Raw genomic sequence first — 20,534 nt, forward strand, 5'->3', positions numbered from 1 at the left:
ATCCAGAAAATTCGGAGACTTGCCCAAGACCTACTTCTTCATCTGTAAAATGAAAGGACAGAAAGAGATGTTTTCAAAGATTTTTTCCACCTCTAACTCACATGATCCTCTAGAAACACAAACTTGCAATAACTAGATCTGGGCTTCCAAATGAGTCAATAAAGAAATCTGTCAGAGGGATGAATTCAGAGGGGAGAAGGGAATGCCAGGGAAGTATAACTCACTCTGGATACTTTTACAGATATAGGAAGACAGATACACACACATCCATATGTGATATATATATATACACATATTTATAAACATATATAGAAATAAATATATATATATATATAGATAGAAATATTTATAAACATCCAAATAGTTATACCTACACACACAGGCATGCACAGTTATATAAAATCCCACTAGAGTCAGTGACTAGCCTTGTGACTCTACACAAGTCACTTAACCTCTACTTGCCTCAGTGTTCTTTTGTTAAATGGGGATAACAAAAACACCCCTCTCCTGGGAGTGTTGTGGAAAGATTAAAAACAAAGCATTTTGGAAACCTTAAAGCACAATGCAAAGGCTAGCTATGTTGATAGTCAGCTTAGATATACATATATGAGGTAGGGGCATGGACATTTCATTTTTCTATATATAATATTCATAAGTATTCATATATATAGATTTGTGGGTGATTATGAATGTATAATACAAATATCTCCACACTTAAGTGTATATTTACATACTTATGTGTGCATATTATATCCAGAACATATATACACACAAATATCCCTTTTCTTTAGTGGTTCCAGCAGGATTATTAACACTTTCAGCACCAAAGTCCCTGAAGTTAACACCTTCTATCAAATCCACACAAAGAAATCAACCACCAGCAGAGGTTCCTGTTGTCCCCAGCAGACCCCACCAGTTTTCCCCACTTGGTGCCTTTTTTCCTTCCTTGCTGGGACTTCAGGCTATTCAAAAATAGGCTGTTTAGAGAGAGGACTTTAAGTTGACATCTGCCAACAAGATCCAAGTTCTCAACAGTAAACTGATCTAAAGCTATGTGGGGCAATTACCAGAAAAGGAGTGATTACCTCTTCCAAGGAATCTGAACCTCAGATTCCCCAAGGGGTCCTGCTGGGGACCCCAACCTATTTAGAGGCATCTGTCTGCATCCAAATTCACCAACCAAAGAAAGGCCTGGATAATCTTTTCGAGAGATGCTGGAACTTTCCTAGGTTTTAGTTCAAGTGGGACTAAGGGGAGAGTGACTGAGGTACAGAAAAGGAAAGAGTCCTCTCCAGCTGCCTAGGGGACATTCCCACCTGGCTGTCCCACAGCACCTCACACTCAGCCTGGACAATATCAAGAATCTCTTATTCAATTATTTGCTCCTCCTCTTTCAGACTTCACCATTTCTGCATCTCCCCTTCTGAAAAGCTTGCCTGCCCTCTCTCCTAGCCACTTACCAAGTTGTGGTTCAACTTTCATAAATTACCAACTTCATCTTAATCCGCAGTCTCTCTCCATATTACCACCATTGGTCCTGCCACTCCCCTCTCCCCAGATTCTCAAAAAATACTATTTGAGAATTTTCCCTCCAAAATCTCCACTATTCCTAATAGGTCTTGCTGTCTTTATGCTTTCCTCCCTCCAATTTATCTTTCCCGTGGATGCCAGATGAGTCTGTCGCACAGAATTAAATAATCTATTTTAAATACTTTGCAATTCTTAAAATATTAGTGTTGTTATTATTACTATTATTATTATTAATACAGGTATCTTTGAAGTTGTTAGTGGTGCAGATGATAAAGCACTGGCCTTGGAATCAGGAGGACGGGAGTTGAAATCTAGCCTCTGACTCTTACTAGCTGTGTGACCTTGGGTACCCTGATTGCCTCTCATCCAGGGTCACCTCCAGTCGTCCAGACCCCTATCTGGCCACTGGACCCAGATGTCTCTGGAGGAGAAAGTGAGACTGGTAATTTAGCACACACCATCTCCTTCACTCAAATCCAATTCATGTGTTTGGCATGGCACCGCCTTGCTGTTATCATGGTCTTCTAGGAAAATGAAGGACAAACATTATTAGTGGATTTAGACATCATCTAGTTCAATATCATTTTTCTTTCTTTATTAATGAAGAAACTGGGTGCTAGGAGTAATTTGACAAAGATCCCACAGGTAATATGTAGCAGATCATAGGCTGAATCCTGGTCCAACTCCAACCCTAATACCCTTCCCTCTTAGACCACACTGCTGCCCACAGAGCAGAGTTAGCTAGATATTCAAAAACCATTCACAATATTGTGCCTCTACATTCTCTTAGGATTCTATCTACAGCTAAACTACAAGATTCATAATTCCCCTTCCACCATATTCTTCTTCCCACTACCAGCCTTTGCTTGATCTGGTTATTATGTCTGAAACCTGCCCCATTGTTGAATTCTTACTCATTTTTAGGATCCACCCAATAAATAGGTGATACTTAATCTAGAGAGGGGAATACTTAGAAGAGACAATATAGTTGTCTTCGTATATGCGAAGGGTCATCCTGTGCAAGAAGGACCAAATAGTCTTTTTAGCCCCACAGGATAGATAAGAAGCAAGGGGAATGCTGAGAAATGCCATTCAGACTTACATTGGAGCTATGATGGCCTTGGCAATAGTGGATTATCTCCTCATTCCAAGGCCACAAGAGAATCTGGATGGCCACATATGGCCATCCAGATGGAGATAACTGATAATAGTACATGGAGATAATTGATAATAGTACAAATATGTCTGAGGTGAGATTCAAATCCATATGTGTTCTAATTTTAAGTCCAACATTAATTCCATTATATCATGGTATCATTCCTTTGGAGAGAGTTCTTGTGAAATTTACTCTTTGTAGACCATTCATCCATCTGCTGGTAAGTAACAGCTTGTGGAAATTATACTATTTTGACATTTTTTTAAGAATCTAAAAATTAGTCCAATAAGTCACAGCATCAAGTGCCTGAGATTACAGTTTTAGACTTGAATACTATATCCTAATACCATAACCATATGTGGTTAATGAAATATTTATTCCCTCCTTCATGGTCTAATTCAGGTACCACCTTCTTTATGAAGCCTTCCCTAATCCTCCCAAAGGCTGCTTTAAGCATAGCAGGTGCTTAATAAACAGTTGTAAACAATTCAAAATAATTGTTTTTTCTATTGGAAAACAATCTCTTATATAAACTGTTTCAAAACAGGCATCAGACTACCGAATTAAATATTTTTTACCAAATACCATAATTTCTATTCACTCTCCTTTTTTGTGACTTTTTTGATCAGTCATTCCTTCTCCTATAACTATAACCTGCTTGGCTGAGGTTTATGGGTAAAGGGAGTCAGAAGAGGCAAAAGCCACAGAGAGAGGGGTAAATGAAGTACCTCTCCCATCCATAGAAGACATCTGGGTTTTTGTCTTTTAATCTGGCATAGGATGTCGAAGAACTAGAGATGACCTACTCCAGTCCTACATCCACCTTCCAAGCTCTCTGCCAACCTTCATTTTACAAAGGAGGAGAGTAAGACCCCAAGAGAGGAGATGCTTTGCCCAAGGTCATGAAAGGAATCAACAGGAGCAAAAGGACTACACTTTAAGTAAACTCATCCTGCTATGGATTCTCCATCATCCTCAAATCATTTTAGTTTCTCTTGGTGGCATCCTGGAGAGATCCCTTATCTAAGGCTGTTTTGTCCCTGACTCCCAGGTCTCTTTCCTCAGAGATTTAGCTAAATTCAGAAGACATTAGTAGATAGATGTGGGAATTCGGGAAACATTTGTCTACTTTGGATTACATTTTACACTTTTACTCAAAATGAATTTCTTCTGCCTCAGAGGGCTCCAATTCTCAGAAGTATTCACAGCCACCAGCAGCTTCCAAGTTGATTAGAGTCACCAACACCTAGGTATCATTGGCAAACTGTGCCAATTCACCACCCACCTCCTTCTCTCAACAATTAATACATTTAATAATTCTGACCCCAAGAAAGAATCCAAAGGCACCTTCTATTAACCTCTCCCCACTACAAGCAGCAGCAGCAGACCTATAGTAGGATTCTCTGGCTTCGTATCATTTAATTGTTTTTTTAATCCACAACAAGGACTCTGCTCCACCCTGTGGTTTTATTCCCTCTTAATCTTTTATGAGGGACCTTATCAAAAGCTTTTAGAAAACACAAGTAAAATGATGCCCACTAGGTCATTTTTATTATTTTAGAAACTTTTTTCCCCCAAAGAAATTACCTATTTTAATATTTTAATGAGTTTTTAAAAGACCATTCTCTTATGGATGCTGGCGACTCCAGCTACACCGAAGGTGCCACACTGCTTCATCCTTAGAAGAATCTTATTTAATTTTCTTATGAGAAAGGTCAGAGTTGGCTACAATAACTCCTGGGATTTCCTATGGTTCTATGATCATGGCTCTCTAAACATGACTGAGTTGATCCTGTTCAAACTTCTACACAAGGGTATCCATTATGTTTTCCCAGCTCCAGTCCCCCATCACCACCCTTTAAAACATCATCCTAGCTCCCAGTCCTCCCATCACTGTGCTAAACCTGCCACAGGTGTGGAATCCACCTTTAGAATGTTGAACCCAGCTTCTTGAGAACAGGGGCTGTCTTATTTTGCCATTTGTATGCTCAGCACTTTAGCACATGGATCTGTTCATAATGAATTCCTTTATTCATTGATTCTTTCATTCACTTATCTCCACTTCCAAATGCACCCTAAAGATTGGCAGCCAACAAGGTAGGCTTCCCTCCACCCCAGGTGCCCATCATTAAGCAAAACAAATACTTGAAAGGCATCACATCTGATTGCTAACTTCATCATCTTCCCAAGGGTAAGTGGGAAAGGGAATCTGCCAACCTCACAGCTGCCCCCTACTTGTGGGGAACTTGGCCCAGCTTGTTGATATTTGGACACCTTTTATTTTCCCTAGTAACACCTGTTTCATTGCTGCTATTATTTTTAATTAGCACTTTGCAGCAGACTCAGCCCTGAGCTCTGGGGCAGGTTTTTCTCCTGATGGAACAATTAAAGATGCACAAAGTGGGGGTTTCTGGTCCTCCAAAATGATTTTCTTGGCAGGTTTAAAGGTAAATCATCTAGTTAAATGGATATTCCTTGAAGAGATGCCTTCAGGCAAGGTTCAAACACTTCAGTGCTATTCTGGAATTCCTGTCTGATGTGATATATTCAGGCCAAGTAAGACAGGTGGTCAATATAACCCAATGCTACAAACCTGAGAATTGTCAACCTTCATTCATTGGGCAAACATTTCTCAAGCACCTACTATGTGTCAGAGCCTGTTCATTACATACCCTTTTTAACTCCCATTGATCCTACTTGATGTAATCACTCCAACTCCTCCCCCCCCCCAAACATCTGTGAGATTACCATTACTAATTCACTTGGGGAAACCATACAAATCATTCCCTAATATCAGCTTAATACCATCATAGTGACATTAACAAGCTTAGAGAAAAAAGTCAACAAAATGAAAGTAGACTCCTTGGGGTAATAATTTACCAGTACCAAGCCAAAAGAGCACATCCATTAAAGGCCTTGATAATTTGACCACAATGGCTCCTGGAAAGGCAAAGTTATTCTCCATTCTGAGTCCCATAGCTCACATCTCAGGTAGGAACTCCACTGGGAGACTGATGGAAACTGTAAGCCAGATCGCTCCATTCCAGTAAGGTAACATTTCAGATTTTTAAAAGGTGGGGGAGGGGAAGGAGATAAGTAAACAGGAAACCTGTAAAGCAATTTAGACCACTTGTAACCCCAAAAGGAAGGAATGCAAATGGCACCTATTTATTACATGTATACTCTTTTCCTCCAAATCTACTTTGTACTTAAACATGCGGATACCATTGCCATCTCTTCCCAAATCTTTCTGAATCTAGGGTTTCCTGCAAATACAAAAACCAGGAAGGCTCTCCATAGTGATTCTCTTTGATTGATCTTGCAGCATTTGACACTAATCACACTGCACTAACCCAATTCACCCATTACCTCTCTGACCTCTATATGTAGATGTTTCTGAAACTTTCATCCTTGGATCTCTTCTCTCTATGGATTTTCTTCCTTTATGATCTCATTCATTTCCACAATTTCAACTTCAAGTATGGTAGATTAGTGAATAAAAGTACTGGATTTGATTCCAAACATTCTCCTTCTGATGCCTAAGTTCTATGGGGTGATTGACAGTTTATCTTTTGTTTCTCATCAGAAAAATGAAAAAAGTCCACCAAACATCCGCTAACCTCTCTTCTCTCTCTAAAACAGTGACCTCCTGGGCAGACAACTCCCAAATCAATCTCTCCCTAGTCCCTAAAGCTTACTATGTTGTGGCACTGCATTTTAACTAATTATCTTTTAGTTATTTCTACCTGAATTTTCAGCTCCTCAGACTCTACCTATCCAGAATTGAACTCAGCCTTCATCCAAAAAGCATACTCCTCTTCCAAGCTTTATTTCTTTTAAGAGAATTGCTACACAGCTCCTCAAACCGAATCATTTGACAACCCCTCCCTCTCTTTCCTCCCCAACAATCGGTCTCCAAGCTCTCCATACCTCAGTGATTATGGCTTCACTGCTAAGGATAGTCTTCTCATAGTATGAACCTCAGCCCATCTATGCCTTCTCATTCAGTGCAAAGCTTGCCTGGATCTTCCTGAGAAAGGTATGCTGGGGACCTTATACTCATTCATGACATTATATGGTACCAATGGAGCATGAACTCATTCCTTCTACCAACTCCTTTTCTATTCATATAAGTCTTTGATGACACCACTTATGCTGTTTTTACTCCACAATTTTCCCGTTAATATGTCACCTATTTCTAACCACCATGTATTTCTCCACTGTCCTTTGAGTGACCCACAGATTCTGTTTCTTAAGAGAATGTGTATTCTCTGAAGCAGCCTTATGGCATTCTCTGAAGAGTACTAGTTGTTATTTCACAAAGAAACCCCAGGTTTTTAGAATTACTGAGCAATACTCCAAATGCAACCCAATTCATTCTCCTCCTCTGCAATTCTGGGCCCAGTTTGTTTTCCATCTGCAGTCTTTCCAAGATCCATATAGTTGTTGGATCAGCTCTGTAGACTGTTCATCCAACTGTATTCATAGTCTGGACCAAAAAAAAAAAAAAAGGATTCTCCACTTCCTTTTTCCTGTGCGGATAGTACAGCCAAATTCTTGAGTGATTATGGATGTCATTTAGGAAGCTCTGCAATGTTCCAACATCATCTGCAGAAGAGATCATCAGAATTTCCCTATTTCACAGGGAAACCCTCTTCCATTTGGACCCCGCACAATACATCCACCAGGTCAGTGGTAAACTCTTTGTGGCAAGCACATAGTTCCATGTTAGATGACTCCTTGGCATTAATAAAGGGGTCAAACAAAGTGTTCTGTTATGTCTTTCAAGGGAGTTTGTAGGGTTTTAATAGATGCAAAGAAGATGCCCTGTGAGAAAAGAGACTTTATGGAGGTTGTTTGCTCTACAGAATCATGTTGTGTTTTCTTTTAATATTTAACAATCAACAAGCACAGTAGGATCTTGTATTCTTTCACCTTCCCTACCTCTGCAGTCATTGTCACTGAAGCATCTCTTCATTTCCACTATTCTAAGTCAAACTTTGGACCACTGCAGTAGCTTCACTTGCCTCTTCCCTCCAACCCACTGCTTCCAGATTAATTTTCCTAAAATCCAACTAAACTTCCTGAAAACCTATCATTTTCCTACTTATAGAGCCTCAGTTTATCTAGCAAAATAAGACCCATAATATGACAAATAAGGTCTACCCAGAGGTTCAAGTTATGCCAATATATGGCCAACCTGCCTTCCAACAAGATCAAGTATGGAAGGCGTTCCAGCCTTAAAGTCCTACAGAATGGTCATACTATTATACATTACCTTTTGAGTCTTCTCTCACACCAGGCATTCTACACATTCTACATAAACAACACTAGATTGCTCAATGTCTACTCTTCAAAACATTCTGTCCTTTCTTCCATAATATTTTTCTCTGTCTGGAATGCTCTGTCCATACCTGCCTACTGAAATTCTACCTATTCTACATGAAAATGTTCAAATGATTCCTCACCCCTGACTGACCCAACTCTCTCCTTCCAATTAACATGACTCCTCAGCACTCTTACCCAATGTTGACCGTTCATGGTAATCTGCAAAATAACCCACCCAAAGGCTGTTTATGTCAAAAAATTTCAATATCTACCTCGCTGGAAAAAGCTGTTGATGGATACACCCACCATTCCTTAAGAGTCCCCTTTTATCAATATTTTCCAGCAGGATTAACTTCATCCTTAAATAACAACCTTTATACTCTAGGATCTGCTTTATGAACATTAACTTAACATTCCCATTTTTACAGATGAAGAAATTAAAGCTGAAAGGAGTTTCCTCCCAGAGTTTCACAGCTAGGAAATGTCTGAAAATAATATCTGAACCTAGGTCTTCCTGATTCCTAGGCCAGTCGTCCTTTCATGACACCGCAGTTTAGGAGGACGAAGGTTAGGGTAGGGCCAGGGGCACAGTGGGAAGAACTACACTACATTTAAGTTCCATTTGGTACAATAGTATTAAGATTTTTTTTTAACTTTTCCTGAACCATTTGGTGTCCTATCTATTAAAACTAACTGACTTATCCAAATCTGAGGAATACTTTATCATCAAAACAAGATGAGCACCAGAAAGACTAATCCCTTATCTTTGGAACAGATTGACAAGTGCAATACAAGAACACTGGACCTGGAGTAAGAAATACATAAATCCAAATCCCACTTTAGATACTTATTAGTGTGAGATGCTGGACAAGTCGCTTTAAAACCATGTGCCTCAGTTTCTTTATCTGTAAAAATGGGGATAATAAATTGGGTTATTGTGAGGATCAAATGAGGTAACATTTATAAGGAGTTCTGCAAAGCTTAAAAGTGCTATGCTATTATTATTGTCATAATTCTCATCATTAACTACTAAACTTTATATGCCAGATAAGTCAGATGAACAAGAGTTAAAAAAAAATCTTTTAAAAGTGTGTTGAAATTGGCATAAATTTTTATGCACATGAAGGCTGAGCCTTCATGAAATGCAAACTACAGTAAAAGCGTAAGGTGATAGTTGTTAATCTGGTAAATCTAGGCTGCCACATGCTAAAGAGAGTTTCTGGCCTTGGAGAGTTAAGTTTACCTTCCTGATAATAATCAGCCAAATACAGACTGGTTTGACCAGTACCTTGAGTACAGGATCAGAGCAAAGAAAAAATCAGAAGGAAAAAAAAAATCTGAAAGAATCTTAAGGTCAGTCTGGTTTTTCTAACATTCTAGATATTATTGCTGACAATTGATATGATGACCCCTCTACACTCTCAGCTGGTAAAGCAAACGGAAAGGCTGCACGCTTCTCATTGCCAAATCAAGGCTCCTACCACATTGTGTGGGACTTCTCAGGGGTGCCTCAACATCTGGATCTTTGCTCCAAAAGAGGAACAAAAGAAGCCTATCCCATACCCAATCTGGAATAAGACAATTATGGCCTGAGATCTCATAGGCAATCACATCACACAGCTGGTTTTTGATCTTAAGGATCCACTGTAGAATTGAAGATGTTACTCTGGTTCGTCTCAGGGTGAGATTAAAAGCAGCCTTACTTACCATGACGGAAGTTAAGATATAGTACACAGGACTGACTATGACTTTCTGAAGCTCCAAAGGTTTGAGCAATCACTGGTTTCTCTCAAAGGCCCTCCAAGTTGAGCAATATAGTTATTTCCCCCTTTGAGACTCCAGTGGTTGAGTAAGAACTTTTTCCTCAGGGCTTCCTCTAATGAGGTCTGTGGTCATTCACCTAATCTCACTGAACATACAACAAACATGACTGTAAGGTAAGGAGACCGACTTCCATGAACACAAAAGAAACTAACTTCACAACTTCATGGTAAGACTCCACAGAGTAGGAACCTCTTTACCCATGCCAACTCCACTGCTGTTCCCATTAGACATTAGAGTGTCTTCCATTCTTAGCATCTGAGAGAAGATGAGATGAAAATGTCTGTGATATAATCTAAATAAGAAAAAAAAAAATCAAGATTGGCACCAAGGAAAACAAATACAGATCTCGGATACATGAACTTGTTTATATCTCACCTCCTCTGGATGCTTTTCCACTCTGATGGCCAAAACCAATTTGGCTTCTACAAGAGAGGGAGTAAGCTCCTTGAGGACAGGCACTGTGTGTGTGTCATTTCTTCATTTGTATTCATTATGCCTAATTCATTGCCTGGCCCATACTAAATATTGAATAAGTGCTTATTGGGGGAATGTCCAGACTTAAGCAATGGCTTTCCTATTTTCTTTTGGTTTTAAGTTTGCCCAGGAATTAAAACACTTTTCTAATTTGGCTTCACTGAGTGGAAAAGAAATGAAATATTCCAGCAACATTATAAAATTCCCTTCTCAGAAAAAGTCTCCCCTCTGACATTTGAAATTACCTGTCATTGCTATGATCAATGGATAATTCATTGACCAGGAGTGACATTTATAGATTTTTTTAAAGGAATCATCTGTTCAGTGAGGACTTCTTTTGAAGCTATGTGTGTCCTTTTATTATGTCAGACTCTTTTGACTTCTTAAAAATCCTTAAAAATCCCTTTCCTTAAGGGATGACATGTAACTTGAAAATTCAAGGCCTTTACAATGATGTCAATCAATAATGTTGATATGTTTTCTCTGATGAGGCAACAGCTTTAGTCAATCTCAAATATGATCATAGATTTGAAGCTAGATGCTTAATCATTACTGGTCTGGTAACCAATTACAAGATGTGGCTGAGAGACACTAAGTGACATTTACTTACAAAGAAAATAAAATAAGATTTTGTCTTTAGTGTCATTGTGAGGAGGGGGGTGGACATAGAGTGTTTTCTGAGTTTTCAAGAAAGTCTTTTTTTTTTTAAGAAGCTTCTATAGAGTCCTTGAGCAGAATAGAGAGAACATGAAGGAAGAATCAACTAGAAGACTTTCTAGACTTGTATCCCCAAAGCTTCTCATGTGCAGTACATGGCCATCTCCCAAAGTTAGCTCCTCCCCATGGGGTCAAACTTACTCTACAACCCATCGGCCCCATCCTTCCGGACTCCAACAAGCATGCCTTCCTCTCTGCAAAAGAACACTATGTGGTTCAGCCTCCTGGAGAACATTCAGCATTAGTTTCCCTTTAAAACTAACATTATACCTAATACCAGGGCAGTGGGGAGTCGAAAGCAAACCCACCAGACATATAAATCAAAGCAGCGGCTTCTGAATTAGTCCATCTCCCTCATGCAGTATTTAAATATTTACTTCATTCTCTCTTCCCTACACTTATATTGTCTCTATCAGGGAGAGTATCAGAATTAGCCTAGAAAACAGCGCTGGGAAACGAAAGGATTTCACAGGCCAAATCAATCCAGATTCGACTCTTAACAGCGGTACCACCAGGGGGAAAGGGAAACATAGAAAACAGTTAATTCTTGGCTTGTTGTTTTGGCTTCAGGCAAGGGAAGGTGTACATACTGCTTTGGAGGGAGAGATTGGAACATGCTGAGGCTGGGCCCTGTTCCAAACGCCCCAAGGGGGACAGTGCTGGCTCCTAAATCTGGAAACAGAAGGCTCTTCTCCAACAGATAGAAGATTCTCTTAACTCAATAACTTGGGTAGGGGGAGAAAAAAAAAGTGTGGGATGGGGAAGCTTCTGTCCACATTGTCCTTGGGATCCTTCCACTGATCCAGTATCCTGCTGCCTGGACTCAAGGGAACAGTGTTGGGGTAAGAACAGAGGGGAAGGCATGGAGGAAAGTTAGAAGGCTCCTCTGAAAGCTGATGGGTGTGAGGAATGAGTATTAATTAAAAAGTCATCCTGAAACAATGGTCTTTTCATATGTTGAGCCTGCTCTACACAAAGCTCAGCCTGTTCTAGTGGGAGGGTTCAGTTTGAACTTCTTTTTTTCCCCCAACCATTTCCTAGTGTCGTGGCAACTTTGGGCATCTTGGACTATTCAGGGACATAACCACTTGCCAGCCAGAGGATCCTCCCAGTCTATCTGCTTTACTTTGTAAGGAATGGGAATCAGAGAAGAAAAATACAAAGGAAAGCTTCTTTCTGAGACCCGAAGTCAAGGAGTTAAAGAACCCCTGGGTGCTCCTCTGAATAGCTTCCCAATCCAGGGCCACTAGACATGGGACTGTTCATCAAACAGACATTTCCCTCTTAAAACTGCCCTAGAGCAGCCATACCCCAGCAGACAAGGCCAGCAGTCATGTGCCAATAAAGCCTACAAATAGATACTCTAACAAGGAACAGAACAAGCTATTAAAACCTTACTGAGAGTCAAATCTTACTGTACAAACCAACTCCTTTTAACTTGGGACAACGGAATCCAATACATCTTTACTACACACAACTACAAAGGACAAAGCACTAGGCATTGCAAAATTATAAAGAATGCTAATAATGGCCCCTGCCTCCAAGAAGCTTATAATCTACTGGAGGGAGAAAAGTGATGTGTCACATGTATGCAAGTCTGCCTTGATGCACTAGGATAAGGGACAGCCAGGCTAGAGGATTATGAAAAATTGGGAGGGGGGGTAGTGATTTCTCTCCCAGATGAGCCCAAGGAGGTACCGTCTCAAGATGCAGACAGAAATGGAGGGAGGTTATTCCAAACATCAGGGACCACATGAACAAAGACTCAACAATGGGAGAGGATCAGACAAGAATGGAGGGCAGAAAAGTATGAAGTTTGGGTGGATTATAATACATGAAAGGGAGCAGCAACAGGTTAAGACTGAAGTGGGCCTTGAACAGATAGCTAGGAATTAACACCTACATTTTAGTCAGTTGAGAGGGAGGAAGGAAGGAAGGGAGGATGGGAGGACAGGAGGAAAGAAGGAAGGATAGTTCAGGCATTATGCTTTGCAGATTGATCTTATTTCACCTGATCCTCACTACAATCCTTGGAGGTAGACACTATTATTATACCCAGTTTACAGTCAAGGAAATTGAGGCAGGCAGATGATAAATGTTTTGTCAAGAGTCACAAGATAAGCATATTTGAAGGAAAATCTAAATTTAGCCCTTCCTACACCAATTTGCACTAATAAAGGTTAAGAAGTGAGATGCTATGGTAAGACCTGTATGCTGGGAAGGTTATTTAGGTAGCAGTGGAGAACAGATCCGAGAGGGTTCAGAACAAACTAAGGTTCTAGTCAGAAGGTTATTATAATAGTCTAGGAAGAGATGATTGGTCTGGGTGGGCATGATGGGGTGGGGCAGGGCAGAATCCAATTCGGCCAAGACTAAATATGCCTAGAAAGTTTACAGTGTTACTAACCAAGATCTGGAAGGCGATGGGCTCAGTTTTTAGACTAGAATAGTCATTCTGAGACACTAATAGTTCATCCAGATCAAGTATTGGGAAATAGAGAATTAAAACACTAGGGAGAGGTTAAGAGGAGAGACAGAATGTTGGCCACAAATAGATATGACCTAATTAGATCACCAAAAGAGGAGATGGTAGAGAACTTGGGAAAGACATTGAAAGGCAGGAAGAGGGTAGGAATCCAGCAAATAAGACAAAGAAAGAATGACTGGGGAGTGAGACCTGAAAGTCCAACTCTTCCATTTCACAGATGAGAACACAGAGGCCTGGAGAGATAATTGATTTGTTCAAGGTCAAAAAATCTACTTAGAAGCAGAATCTGGAGAGAATACAAGTGTCCTTGAAAAGTTTCTCTCCTTCTGGAGGGGCTCTTTTCTGCTCTCTGCAGTTGTTCTCTCCCCTGGTTCCTGAAATAATTTTGAATGACTTTGCATGTATTTCTCTAAGCTTCTACTGTATCTTCCCAGCAAAATGTGAGTTCCTTGAGGGCTGAGGTTATTATATTTTGATCTTTTAGTCCCTTGTGTTTAGCAGAGTAACTGACCCAAAGTAGGCATTTAATGAAAACTTGTAGAATTGAAAATTCAGATTCCTCCTTGTGTACTTGGATACTCAAAGGAGCTGCTAGAGCCACTTCCTGGCCTTTTCTTCCCTCATCCTAAAACCTGCTAAGACAATGATTGAGCCAGAGGTAATTTGAAAAATTTCAACTTTATTATGCAGTTCAGCATTATTCAACTTTGAAATCCAATGACACTCTATAGACAGTACAACAATTTTCACAAAGGGAGCTAAATTTTGCGGAGAAAACAGATATATCTCCAGGAGGACATCTATAAGCCCTATACATTACTGATTAAAATTTCCATTACTTTTTTTTCAAACATACATACATACCTTCAGCATTTACAGTAAATATCATAAATAATTAAAACTAAGTAACCTAAGTACGGTTTGTGAAGTACTACTCTTGATTTTTTTTTTAAACTAGGCTCTCCAATAACTTGCAAGATTCAATAATCTACAAAAGATTTCCAGACACTAGCACAAACAGCAGCATTCAATTGTGGGATTACCTTCCCTAAAATTTCTGATATTAAGTACTCTATGAAAGATAAACACATTCTGGGAAGAACAAAAGGAGTCTCTTGTCAGGAACAAACACTCCTTTTACTACCAAATTTATTGCTCTTGAAGCAGACATGGTCCCATGGTTGGGGGCCCTCATCATGTTAGACTGAATCATTACTGAAAAGTTATCTATAAAGTAAAAAAGTTATATATCTACATATATATAGTAATTTCCCATAGACTTTCACTAGAAAATTGAGAGTTTGCTTTTTAAGGAAAAAAAATGACTTCTTTAAACACACAAATAAAATATTGGAGAGAGAAGAAAAACCAAGACAAATTGGTGGGTCACAAAAATAGAGAGGGGGTTCTCTTGGAACCTCAAGTTAACAGGAAAAGTTTTTTTTTTTTAAAAGGCAACAATAAATGAGTTTTCATTTAGAACTAAAGTTCTAAATAGTATGGTAAGAAAGAGAATATACAGAAAAACATAACTCCCAAGAGTTATAACTTCCCCATTTCCTTTCTCTCTCTCTCCCCAACAGAAGGGAGTCTATTTTGGGAAGTGCTCTAAAGTGACAGCACAAGACTCAACTTCCAAGGTGCATTTCAATCTCCAAACTATGCTCCTTGCCCCAGAGCATTGACAGTTAATTCTTCTACCTCCAGTATCTTCCTCCTCTGGAATTTTATGAAGTACAATTAAAATTCCAAACATATCAGTCTTCAGCTTGCATATAACCAATCTTTTAAATATCTATAACAGAAAATCCCAGAGTAGGTATTTTTATATATAATATGAAAAGAAACCTATACTTCTTATATAGCAAATTAGAACAGAAAAAAGATATTGGAATTATTGATGGGAAACAGATGAGGAAACCAAGGACAAGACCAGTGAGCAAGCTTGCCAAAAAGCAGATAGTACCGCAAGAGCTAGGACCAGACAGGGATCTCTCAGCTCCTAAGGCAGCAAGTATTCTAACTCCCCAAGTGCTATGTACAGTACAGAACTGCAAGTGCTGCCTATGCATGGAATCTTGAGGATATTATTAATGACATGTTATTTAATGCCTGATCCATAAAAGAGCACATTGATCAAGTAGAGTATACTGGCCTGAATCTAGGTGGAAATACCAATGACAAATGAGATAATGTATGTAAAGCACTTTGCAAACTATATAAATGTCAGCTATTATTACTTTGAAAAGTATAACATTTCATACAAAATATCTATAGGTATCATCATCAATTCAGTTATATAGAACAAGCTTCAAAATTTACAGTGACCGGTTCATTTTTTTTACTTCCAGAAATGGCCTACCATCAAGCTTGTCCAGTAGGGCTGTGGGATAAAGAGCTTTTGGTCTAGGTCAGAATCCAGGCTCTTATCAGCTAGTCCCTCCATGTCCTCAAGCCAATCATTTCAACTCTCGGTACCTCAGTTTCCTTAGATACAAAATGAAAGGGTTCAATTAAAGAGCCTTGAGCTCTAAATTTATGAAACCCAGACAAGAAAATTCATTTGGTTTTTACAATTACAAATACAAAATAAACTGGTATTTAAGAAAGTCTTTTAAACTAGTTTTTTAAAAATTATCTTAATTCTTTTAGAGCAGGGAATGTTAACCTTTGTTATGTGTCACGAATCTCTTTGGGACTCTGATAAAGCCTATGAATGCTTGATCAGAATTTCTTTTATCCATATTCCAAATTGAAGGAAATCTTAAATCTTCATTAAAAGTTAGTGAAAATAGAAATGTAACATTTTCCTCAAAATTAATAAACTGCCCTAAAATCTAAAACGGACTCCTTGAGAATCAGTGGAAACCAGGTTAAGAACCTCTACTAAAGAGACTCACTGCTGGAAACAAACTCCACGGGGTAGTCAATCCCTCTTGCCATCACAATACTATACCTCACATTTAATCTTTGCTTTGGCTGTTCTATTTTTATGTAAAATAATACATTTTGACCCAACATATATTTTCCAAATACTTTGAGAAAATAGTCTCAAGAAATATAAGCTACTAGCAGATATAGGGAAATGATCCAAATCACTAATAATTAGAGAAATCCAAATTAAAACAATTTTGAAGTTCTATTTTATGTTCATTGGACTGTCAAAGATTACCAAAAAAACCAAAAACAAAAACAAAGGACAATGACAAATGTTGGAGGAACCATGGCAAAACAGGCTTACCAATATGCTACTGATGGAGCTGTGAACTGGTCCAGTCATTTTGTGAAGCAATTTGGAACTAAACCAAAATGTCACTAAAGTCTATACCCCCTTCAACCCATTCACAGAACTACTAAGCCACCCCAAAAAGAATCAAGAAAGAGGGAAAGGAATTGTGTACAAAAAATATTTCCAGCAACTCTTTCTGTAGTGGCAAAGAACTGCAAATAAAAGAGTGTCTCATCAATTAGGGAAAGGCTAAACAAATGATGAATAGATATTGTAATACTCCCATGGCATAAAAAAATTATTTTGGGGTCAGTTTCCGTGAACTTTGAGAAACTGTATATGGACTGATACAGAATGACGTATGTAAAAACCAAAAAAACCACTTTTACTATATCAACAATGTTGTAAAAATAAACAATATCGAAAAACTTAAAAACTCAGTTCAATGCAATCATCAATCACAATACCTGAGGACCATGATAAAAGAACCAGAATGAGCTATCTATTTTTAGACATGGTCTAAATGGGAATTTAAATGTCTGATAATTTAAAAAAATTTTAACTTTAAAACTATGGTAGATATAAATGTAATAGATTATTATTTTAACATAAAAAGACAAAGGGAATGGTTTCAGAGAAATCTGGGAAGAGCTGTATGAACTGTTGCAGAGTAAATGAGTAGAACTCAGAGAATATTTGATACAGTAGGAGATAAACAGTAGAGGGCAAACAACTAGCAAAGTCTTGGAAATTTCCACCAACGAAATGACAAATGACAATTCCTGCGAAACAGTTGTAAAACATGGCCATCATCAGACAGATGGCCACCCCTTGAACTCAAGATACAGAGTGAAAGATTAAAAATATGTTGGGCATGACTTGGAGATCTGTTTTTCTTGACTCTGCATATCTGATAATAAGGCTTTTATTTTTATTTTTTTAATTTTTAATTAAAGCAGCCGAGAAGCCAGAAAGGCCTGGATTCTAACCTCAGCTCTGACACAACCGACAGTGTTCTTTTAGACAAGACCTTGACCTTCAAGAGTCCTAGGCAACTCTCTAAAACCTGAAGTGATAGGGTAGCTGGCATGGTAGAGGCCAGAAGAGTTTCTCTATATCAATAACACCACAAATTCAGTCTCTATGACTTCTTCTAAATCCAGATTTTAAAAATTAAGGTCTCTTCACCTCCAAAACCAAGTCTTTAACCTGAACAGAAAGGATGCTTCCAGTGAAACACCAAAATGTTTTGTATTTGCCAGGGGCTTGACGCTTCATCAATTTAACTATGTACACTGTTGCCACAATTGTGTATATTGTTCTCTTCTCACATGTCCCTTAAAAGGAAAGGCAGAAGAGATTTTTCACTACCCAATAGAAGGCAAATTTTGACATAGTACAGTGAACCAGAACGGAGGAGTTTAAAGTTTTGGAAAAAAACTCCTGCAAGATGTCTCAAGTGGACAAGACTAAACAGAGCTCAACAACCCAGGTTTTTCCTGTCTTCATCCATTTCCTGACATTTTCAGGAACATAGGGAGGAAGGAGGGAGGGAAGGAAGGAAGGAAGGAAGGAAGGAAGGAAGGAAGGAAGGAAGGAAGGAAGGAAGGAGGAAAGGAAAAAGAAAGAAAGGAAGGGAAAAAAAGGCTTAGGGCCTGTTAACCATCATTTGTACACTAGATACTGGGAAGTACTCAAAGTGAGAAAGCAAGTAGTTCAAACTGCATTAAACCCTTTTTGTTGGGGGCAGCAATTAATAGTTATAATCCACATTTAAGATGCATTAAATCCAAAAGACAGCATTATCAAAAAAGTGAACAGAGCTCCAGGGCAGAACCTTCCCAGCTGACCCTTATGATCCTTGCTACCCCTTCCCAACCGCCCAGTTGCCTGTGGGGCAGACTTCTGGCCTATGATCTACCACCTTCCTCCTTCAAGAGATGACGTGTCTCACCTACACCTGTCATTCTCCCAGCCCACTCAACTCAAGGTGCACTTCCTACCAATCCAGATCAGATTTAAAGCTTTGCTGGGCAGTAACTTCCACCCTACTACACATATCTATTTTCAGTACCTAGAAGGCATTTAATTTCTCTTAATATCCACATTACAATGTGTGGAAGCATTTTGCAAATGTGAGAGAAAGAAATTGTACAGAGAAAACCCTTCCAGACTGCAAAGGTCCGAGATTTAAGCAAGGATCAAAGCCATCTCCCCTCAGCCCCCCCCCCCCAAGCCTTTAGGGATGGCATCAAGATGCAGTTACAGAGAAAGCATCAACCCTGGAAGAACAGAATGCTCCTGCTCTACCAATGAGGAGCCATAAAAAAAATTTGCTGGTACTATTCAAGTATTTTTCCACAAATGCTAATGCTAATGAATGCTTCCCCTTATTCCAGGGGCAGTCGTGTCAAACATTTTTTCCCCAGGGACCTGAAGCAGTTAGATAGTGCAGCAGATAGAGCGTAGGAGCAGGAATCAAGAAGGTAAGTCTTCACCTAGCTTCCTGAGTTCAAATCCAGCTTCAGATGTTCAGGAAGCAACAACAAATTGTTGGCCTCTCTACAGATTTAAGGATTATCTTTCCATCCTCACTACTAAACTGTTACCACTTAGTAAACCATATTATCAGCCATAAAATATAAAGGAAAATTAAAGTCAAATATAACCTACCATTAAAAACAAAAGAGAAAACTTAGGTAGCTTCATTTTATCTAAAACTTTAAGTAGAAACATAAGAAGAGGATAAGCCCAAGAAGCTAAATCCCTCAACTGTGGCTCTGGAGCTTAGAAGGGCCAACTTGGTCCAGTCTCTTTTCATTTCGTAGATGTGGGAAGGGGTTGATTTTCAAATACAAAGGCATTTTTGGTGAACTTCCATAATAGGATGAAATGGAAAGAAAGGATGACAACTGGGGGAGTGGTATAGAAAGAATTTCTTCTCAGACACAGGCTGATCTAGATAACCTTTGAGGTTCCTTCCAATTGTGATATACAGTGGGTCCTGGGCCTTGCTGGTTAAGAACGTCATTTCAACTCAAATCCTATACCAGGGTTATTGCTTGTTGTTCAATCATTTTCAATTATTTTGGTTGACTCTGTGACCCTCATTTGGGGTTTTCTCAGCAAAATATATTAGAGTGTTTTTCTATTTCCTTCTTCAGCTCATTTTAAAAATAAGGAAACTGAGATAAACAGGGTGAAATGACTTGCCAAGGGGCACACAACTAGGAAGGTCCAAGGCCAAATTGCCACTCAGGAAAATAAGTCTTCCCAACTGCAGGCACTATGGAACCATATAGACATCCACTGGACCAGGCTGCCATTACCACTATGTAGGCTGCCATAAGTTTGTTATGGATTAAAATCAAAGTGGTCACCTACTCACCTCCCCATTTAAACTGTCTCATTTGTAGGAGGACAAGGTACCTTAAATAAAAAGCACTTTTCTCAATGATCTGGAGACTTGGCTTCTACTGTCACAACTCTATTACAGAGTCAACTCTGTATCACCAATTCTTCATCTAAATTTATATACATAAAAGACAATTCTCAGATTCCATTGTTTTATATTTTGTCATCATATTCCCAACCCAGTGCTTTGCACAGAAAAGGTTTCTGATAATTTGTGGGATTGATTTAGATCCTGATTTTTTCAGATCCTGTAGTAAAAGACATTACACAAAGAAACCCAAACCTATCAATGAGTTGTAGTCAATGATGATGATAACTAACATTTCTAAAGCCCCTAATACTATGTACTAGATACTATGCTAAGAACAAATATT

General features: G+C 38.9%; 1 protein-coding gene across 2 annotated transcripts in view; it reads right to left on the reverse strand.

Moving 5' to 3' along the window:
• ZFHX3 (zinc finger homeobox 3) overlaps positions 1–20,534 on the reverse strand; it is a 304,460-nt gene that overhangs the window by 232,620 nt on the left and 51,306 nt on the right. The gene's annotated exons all lie outside the window — the stretch shown is intronic.

The sequence above is a fragment of the Macrotis lagotis genome, chromosome 1 (assembly GCF_037893015.1).
Source record: "Macrotis lagotis isolate mMagLag1 chromosome 1, bilby.v1.9.chrom.fasta, whole genome shotgun sequence".
Lineage (NCBI taxonomy): Eukaryota > Metazoa > Chordata > Mammalia > Peramelemorphia > Peramelidae > Macrotis > Macrotis lagotis.